The 7996-nt window shown below is 47.2% G+C and overlaps 1 pseudogene; it reads right to left on the bottom strand.

The window, feature by feature from the left end:
* Positions 1–375: 375 nt before the first annotated feature.
* Positions 376–7062, bottom strand: LOC119806386 (annotated as a pseudogene).
* Between the last annotated feature and the right edge of the window lie 934 nt (positions 7063–7996).

The raw sequence follows: 7996 nt of genomic DNA, 5'->3' as shown, positions 1-7996 counted from the left end.
CACTCACTTCCTCTTCCCCTCACACTCACTTCCTCTTCCCCTCACACTCACTTCCTCTTCCCCTCACACTCACTTCCTCTTCCTCCTCACACTCATGTCCTCTTCCCCTCACGCTTGATTCCTCCCACTTTTCTGCCAGCATAGAGAACAGCGTTCACATGTATTTTTCTTATAAGTCTTCCTTGACTAGCTCTTCTAGGGCAGATAGCTGGGCCTGCGCTGTGAGTCATGTCTACAGCAAAGGCCACATTCACGATTGCCAATCACAGCCGGCTTACCATCCTGTCCAATTCCTGCTGCTTTCTGAGGTTTCCATATAGGCTGTGCTCCATTGACTATGTTGGGCCATCTCTGTGCTTTATATTCTGGCTCTCGTCAACGAGGTGTGCGAGATGCCACCTGGAGACTCCCCATATTCTGGGTCACGTCAACAAGGTGTGCCACTCCACACCACTGAGAAGAAGATGTTACCTGGAGACTCCCCGGCCAGGAACACTCCAGAGGGCTTGGTGTCTTATCAGCCCTGGCTGAGGTGATGCAGCTTCTCCCAAATCTATCTGTAGCTTTCTTGCCTTCCTGTTCGTGTGCCAAATATGCTGTTGTTTTCCTGGGGGCAGTATTAACAAATGTCAGGTTCCTGGCTGTTGGTCCGGAGTCAGTGAGCTCCAACTGCTGTAGCTCAGTCCTATGCAGGTTCTCAGCTGTCGGTCCAGAGTCAGTGAGCTCCAGCTTCTGTAGGGAACTGTCATGAACCAGGTGGCCTTTCTTAACAGAAACTCCTCCTGGAGGTCAGAAGTCCAAAACCAAGGTGGTAGAAGGCCACATCCTCTCTGGGATCTCTAGGGGGAGTTCTCCATCACCTGTTCTAGCTCTGGCAACCCCAGGCATTTCCTGGGTTGTGATCACTCCAGTCTTGTCTCCATGTTCACATGGTCATATGCCCTCTGCGTCTATGCTCAAATTTCTCTCCTTTCATAGGTTCACAGTCATATAGGATTGCAACCCCATCTATCCAAAGATGACTTAATTTTAGCTTAGCTAATTGTTCTCGGGTGACTTTATTTAGAAAAAAGAGAGAGATTACAACCCAAAGTACTGTCAGTGGGGTGCACAGGACTTCAGTACATATTTTAGGGGGTGCCATTAAACCCATAGTAGTGAGAAACTTTTGCTTCTTGTAATTACTGATCACATGACAGCTATCATCACAATATCCCTACCTCTCACCCACAATGCACCACTGTGGACCAGTCCCATTGGGGTATCTGCTCTACACCAGCCTCAGATGCTTCATGGGTTCCCAGAGGTGATGGATTTGTGCAGTTTGCCTCATCCCATCCTGCAGCCATGGCATTTGCTTATACATTTTCATATGAGAAGCAATCACAAAACATACAGGAGCTATGTGTCCACATGAGCAGGGCATATTCCCCATGGAGGCAAGCAACCCGGGGAGCGGAATGTGGTGGACAAACACTGGACAGAATGGAAGAATCTGGAGCTGTGGGGATGGGTAGCATCTGAGAACTTGGCCAGCCAGAGGAGCTCCTCGAGGGACCACAAGAATAGTTGGTTGGTCTCTGCTCTTGCTCAGCCCTATATGGCTCAGCTGATTCATCTGACAAGAAATCCCCGGCCCCCTCTTTGTAAATTCTTATTTGTATCTTCCATCTGGTCACATCCATTCTTACTGCCCAAGGAGCCTTTTGAACACTTTGAGTACTAGCTAATGTCCCCTCTGATCCATTAGGAATTCACTTAGAGTTCAACTCTGAGGTCAGCTTCATTCCTGAGGCTCAAAGGCCAGTGACACAGTTACATTAAAGGATTAAAAGTGTCTCCATCTCCCAGAGAGAGAAAAGGGAAGGGGAGATGCCACAAGAGGGTGTCATCTTGTGACAACACTCTGCAGTTCCTCAGGAGTTCCAGATGACAGCAGAAAGGCCTGAGGGAGGGAGGGATTCAGGAGTGACAAGCAAAAAACAGGACTGGCGGCCAATGGGGAAGCACCCATTTTCCCCAGTTCTGATCCAGACGGTCCCCTCCTTCCTCTTCACAAAAAACAGCACCAAAAATGACATATGACAACGGTTTCTTTTGCATGTATCTGTGTGGTACACACCTATGGAGGTCAGAGGACAATGCCAATTGCTGTCTACTTTTTGCACTAAAGTAGAGCCTCTCACTTGAACCTGCTTGCCTATTTAGTGAGTCTAGCTAGCCAGCTTACTCTTGCTGTCCCTGTCTGTGCCTCACAAGCCCTGAGATGACAGGTGAGCGGCACATCAGCCCAGCAGCAATGTGGATGTTGATATCTAACTCAGTGCTTCATCCACTGTCACCTCCCCAACATTCCTTCCTGAATCTGGGTTCAGTCTGAGGCAGAAGATTAGTAGCGAAGGCTCACTATCTCATATCAACCCCCAGGAGAATATAATCTCCCTAAGAGACAATATTCGAATAGACAATGACCATAGGTGAGCACTGGTCAGCCCATCATGTGTGTTTTCATAGACTCTTGTTTTAAACAGTATTTCAAAATCTGCAATAATTGTGCATAACTACATATGTATATGTATAGATTCATAACTCAGATTTAAGGATCATTAAGTCCCTACAAGCTCTTAAAAGGAATATTCGCTGCCTTATTGATTTACCCAGGCCAGGCAACACAGTGTCTAGATCCCCTCCCCCACTCTCTTTAAATTCATCGAGTAAAAATATAGATTGAGGCTTACACCAATTTTCTCAAGATCCTGGTTGAAGGTGAACCTGAGGTCACCCTAATGACTATCAAAATGACGTCTGATTGCCAAGCCTAGGAAATTTTCCCCCAAATTCTTTGTTTGAAAGTATGTCTTTGGGGGAACTTTAACCTCTTTCTGACTCCTAATTAGCTTTTCTTCGATGGAGAAAGTTCAGAGGAAGTGAGACTAGCAGGCTGCCTGGGGCACAGGTTACAAAAATAATGGGGTCCCTTTCATCTCATTCTCTGAGGTGATTCTGGGGATTAATACGGTCGTCTTGAAAGCAACCCTTAGATCCAGGCCTCCCAACGAAGATGGCAGTGTGCACAAGCAGACGCAATCCGGAGGCAGTGGGTCGATTTACGCGGGCCCAGGCATCTCCGCTTGCAGATTTGTCTTCAACGTCACATTTCACAGGGTGAGTGGCTCCATCCTGGACAGCCTGCTACATGCCCTCTCAGTCTCTGTAGGTGCTTCCTTTCCGAGCCAAGTATTTTTCCATCAGGTGGGGATATCTTCTGAAGTAGAAAAGTAATCTTCTGCTCATTTGGGCAGTGCTAGACATGGATGGCTGGCAGAAGACTCGTGTCTCAGAGAGTCCATTCCAAAGTCACTTCTTGCAGCATTTTCTCATTACTGAAATATCCACTCCATGGGTTCTTTAAATGAACGATCGGTCTGTTCCCAAGCATGAGTTTATCCTTTGATTTAGCCCACAAGCACTAGCATAGTGTCTGCTCTGGGCCAGGAAGAGGGAGCCCGTGCAGGGTGTGATTTTGTCTTTTGTGGAGCTGACATTCTGTGAGAAAGAAAGAGGAATAAAATGAGCAGAGGCACAGGCTGATGTTTCCCAGCAGTGAGAAAGGTTCGTGTGCTTGTTTGCTTGACTGGTTGGTTGGTTAGGTTTTGGCATAGGGACCTTAGCATGTTACCCAAGCTGAACTGGATTGGTCTTCTGCATCCTCTCCATGAGCAGCTGGGACTTCAAGTGACACTTGGCTGTCAAGGAAATTTTATGTTAGGCCACCCTGATAAAGTAAAATTGAACTAAAAGTTTTTAAAAGTAGTGAACACAGTCATGAGAAATGAAGGAAAAGCAAAGGAGGGTCCCTGTCCCAGAAAGGCCACTGAAAGCAGCTGTCTCAAAGTCATGGAGGAGAAAAGCCGTTGTGGGATATTTAGAACGTAAAGGAGCCAGCAAGTCTGTCCAAGGGGAGGTGAGACTAGAGAAGGGGGCAGGTATTTTATTTGGTGGGGACCTACCCGGAAGGCTGTGAGAAGCCTCTGAGGGACTAGTCACACGAGTCAGGCGACAATGCTGTCCGAGGAGTTTAAATATCAACCTCAGCCTTTCCTTTTCTTTAATTATAAAGTTTAGAAGGATTCACAGTGGGGTTCGTCATCGGGGTTCCATCACCTTGGTTTCGTTCTGGTTTCCTTTCTGTGGCTATGATAAAACATTGGTCAAAAGCAACTTAGAAGAGGAAGAGATTTAGTCAGCTTATACTTCCAGCTCACAGCCCACTGCTGAAGGATGTCATGGGGAGAGTCAAGCAGGGGCTCAGAGGCAGAGGCTCCAGAGGGACGCTGCTTGCTGACCTGCTCAGGCAGGCTTTGGTTCATCTCGAATTCTGAAACCACCTAAGATGACCTGCTTAGAGATGGTACCCACAGTAACTGGTCCTTCCCACATCAACTAACATCCAGGACAATTCCTCCACAGACACGGCCACAGGCCAGTCTGAGCCAGGCATCTTTCCAGCCTCTTCTCCAGGGAGGCTCCAGACTACGTCAAACTGATGGGGCTCAAAAGGCCGTGCTGTCACAGCCAGAGTAGACATGATGGTTGCCTTAGGAATTTGAATCTAGAGATGCCTCTCAAGAGCTGTTGACTGACTCTGATGTTTGTCTTCATAGCAACACATTATGAAACAACCGTAAAATTAATGGCAGTGCTTGCACTGGTTCTATGTTCTGATTAATACATTTAATTTCAAAATTCAAATGAAACCTACACCTTAATATTTCACTGAGGAATTTTTGTGTCAGTGGGGATTTCTTTCTGGTCTTTTGTACAAACTTACAACTTGGGACGACTTACAGAGAAACTCCCGAGTAGCAACACGCGTTGACACCAGCTCATAAGGACGCTTTCCCCCTAGGTTCTAATACAGGTGAGCAGCAAAACGCAATTGCTTTCTTCACTTGGGACTGGTACCCTGACTTTTGGGAACAGTGTCAGACCTGCGTCTGCATCCGAACTCCATGCTCATCAAGTGAGCCTCCTCTAGAAGACACCATGCTGCTAGCCTGTGGGGTTCTTCTTCCCCTTTTTGCTCTAATGTGCACTGTTAAAAATAAGAAATGCTTCAGAACACTGCTTCAATATTGTGTGTGAGTGCAAACTTCAGAGAAGTCATGGAAGGGCTGAGCATCACCACAAGGGGTGTGTGTGTGTGTGTGTGTGTGTGTGTGAGAGAGAGAGAGAGAGAGAGAGAGAGAGAGAGAGAGAGAGAGAGAGAGAGGGAGGAGGAGGAGGAGGTGGAGGAGGTGGAGGAGGAGCTACAGAGCCAGCTCATTTCTTCTGGTTGAGAGGACTGAAGGACACAGCCCCAGGGACACAAGGCTTCTGGTGGGAGCTGCTCTTTCAGGGCAGATACGCTTTTTTTTGGTTTTGATTTTTTCCCCCAGATGATTTAAAAATAAAACTGGAATGTTCCAGAACCTTTTCAATGGAAGTTGAATCTTTCAATCAACTAACAAGGCACAGGAAAGACGTTTTTGTTAGCCTGTTTCTTCGGGCAATTTCTCGATCATTGCTTTTTCTCCTGTTGTCTTGTGAAGATCTGGAGTTCACAGAGTTGGGCAGAGCAGACATCTTCATGGCGGTGACACAGCTAGGCAGAGGGGCCATTCGCTTCAGCCAGATTCTCCTGTCACCTGTCACCACCTCAGCATTGTATCCAGGGCTGTACCTGTGACCTGGCAGCGCTCTGAAGCTGTTGTAGATCCGGGTATCCTGGTGAGCGCTGATTGTGACGTTGGGGAGGTGGACAGGAATGGTCGTGTAATTCAGCACATCTGTCTTACCCTGCACCAGCACCCACAGGCTGTGAAGGGTACGGCCATCCTGTTCAGGCCAAGACCCTTGGGTACAGTTAAGGATTCAATTCCTCTACCACCTTGGTAGAGTCTTCAGCTTGCCGGGAACTGCTCACTCATGTCTGGGAGGAAGGTATTCTCGGAGGCATTCTTGACGTTCTGGAGTCCTGGAGACAGGCAGAGGTGACCTCCATTTCATGTGGATCTCCATTCTTCCGGATCCATCCCTGCATCTCTGGCACAGGCACATGGATACCGATGTCTATGTGGACAGGCAGGTACTCTGGAAAAGTGAGCCATTTTACTTCAGTGTAGTGGTCTACACAGTTCTTTCCGATGAAGCCCTGGATGCACATTGCCTCCAGGAAGACAAATTCACTGTGGATAGAGCGCTCCAAGATCACACCTGGTCCTGTGTTGGGTGTCAGTTTGTTGTAGGAGGCTGCTTGTTCCTTCCTGGCTGCCCAGACTCCCAAAATAACCACACAGAAACTGTATTAACTAAATCTCTGCTTGGCCAATCACTATAGCATATTCCTAGCAAGCTCTCTTACATATTAAATTAACCCATTTCTTTTTTTTATATTTTACCACCAGGTTTGTGGCCTACAGGCAAGCTTCCCCGTCTCTTGACTCCACCTTCTTTCTCACAGCATTCAGTTTAGTTTTCCCACCTAGCTCTATTCTGCCCTATCACAGGCTAATGCAGGTTCGTTACTCATTAACCAATAGAAGCAACACATATACAGAAGGACCTCCCACACCAGTCCTGTACTCAACAGATGTTCCAGGGCATCTGAGTACTGCAGGAGGCAGCTGGCATACAGCCAGGACCAGACGTGCTAGTTGTTATCATCGTTACTTTTGGGATCGTTATAAAATTCCTCTAAGCTACAGCTGCCAGAAAAATCTGTGTCAAGTGGCCCCCCATCACCTGTGGTGCTGCTCGAGTATTACGCGCCTGCTTCTGGAAAATGTTTCCTGCTTCGTCTCTCTGCAATCTCCTTCGCGAGCTTGTTCCCCTCCCTCCCCCGGAGCATATGTTCCCATCTACCATTATTACTTGGCTGTACTCATTCAGTTTTCTGCTTGTCTTGTCACCAAGAATGAAGGGCACAGGTTCATACCAAGGCTGGCACTGCACACTGGTATGAATCTGTCCCATGCTCTGGGTTCCCAAGGCGAGGCTGCGCATAGATGCTGACACCTGCATAAGCCCAGCAGCCTCGCGGCCTTAGCTACACGGTCTGCAGGCTGGAGGTCCAGGCAGATGCAGCACTATGGGCCTTTTAGTAGTTTAAAAATCCTTCTAAATTCCTCCTTTACAGTATTTTCAGACTTCTGGCTGAGGTAAGTTTGAGCTGCGGGTGCTGTGGCCCTTTAGAGACATGCTGTCACTAAGTCGGGTAACTTCCTTCTTCACTTTCGGTCTGTAAATTGGTACTGAGTCCACATTAATGTTTTATAACTTTCTATGTCAGAATCAGAAGTTTAAGGATTTGATACCTAATATGGTCAAGGAAGTTACTTCTCAGTTATTTGGATCATCGTGTATGTTGACTTATTTGAAAATTAAGGAATATTATTGACATAACTTTAAGACAAATTTTGATGACTGGTGCAAGTTTGATGAATATGACAAATTGATACTTCAACAAATTGTCACTGGGTAAAATAATCTCAAGAAGTAGCTTGGCATTTGATGAGTTTATTGTTAGGTCGTTTGCCAAGCGATGACTGAATTCCAACATTGAGAAAAGCAGACTGATACAAGATGGAAAATATGCACTGAAGTCAAACCTCGAGCTTTGGAGAAAGACACAAATCTGTGTGCAGACATAAGCCGGCACTTTGTGGAGATTCCAGTTGCCGGTGGCCATGCCGGAGGAGCGGCTGGTGGCAACTGAAGGTCAAGGTGTCAGCCCACCAGGAGGAAACTCTCTGATCGGTCAGTCTCAGATAGACAAGGCCCCGCGACCACAGACCCTGGAATGTCTTTTGCCTCTGCTGTGTCTTTACATGTTTGCTGCTGCAGTCTTTCTCTGGTATCTGGCATGGTCTGAATGGGTGTGGGGAGACTCCCACTGCATCCTGTTCTACTGGGTATTTTTATCTGTGGATTGTCAAGAAGATGATTATTCCCCAAG

This window comes from Arvicola amphibius, chromosome 1 (assembly GCF_903992535.2).
Source record: "Arvicola amphibius chromosome 1, mArvAmp1.2, whole genome shotgun sequence".
NCBI lineage: Eukaryota > Metazoa > Chordata > Mammalia > Rodentia > Cricetidae > Arvicola > Arvicola amphibius.
The sequence above is the reverse complement of the archived record's forward strand: the minus strand, read 5'-3'. Positions and strand labels throughout refer to the sequence as shown.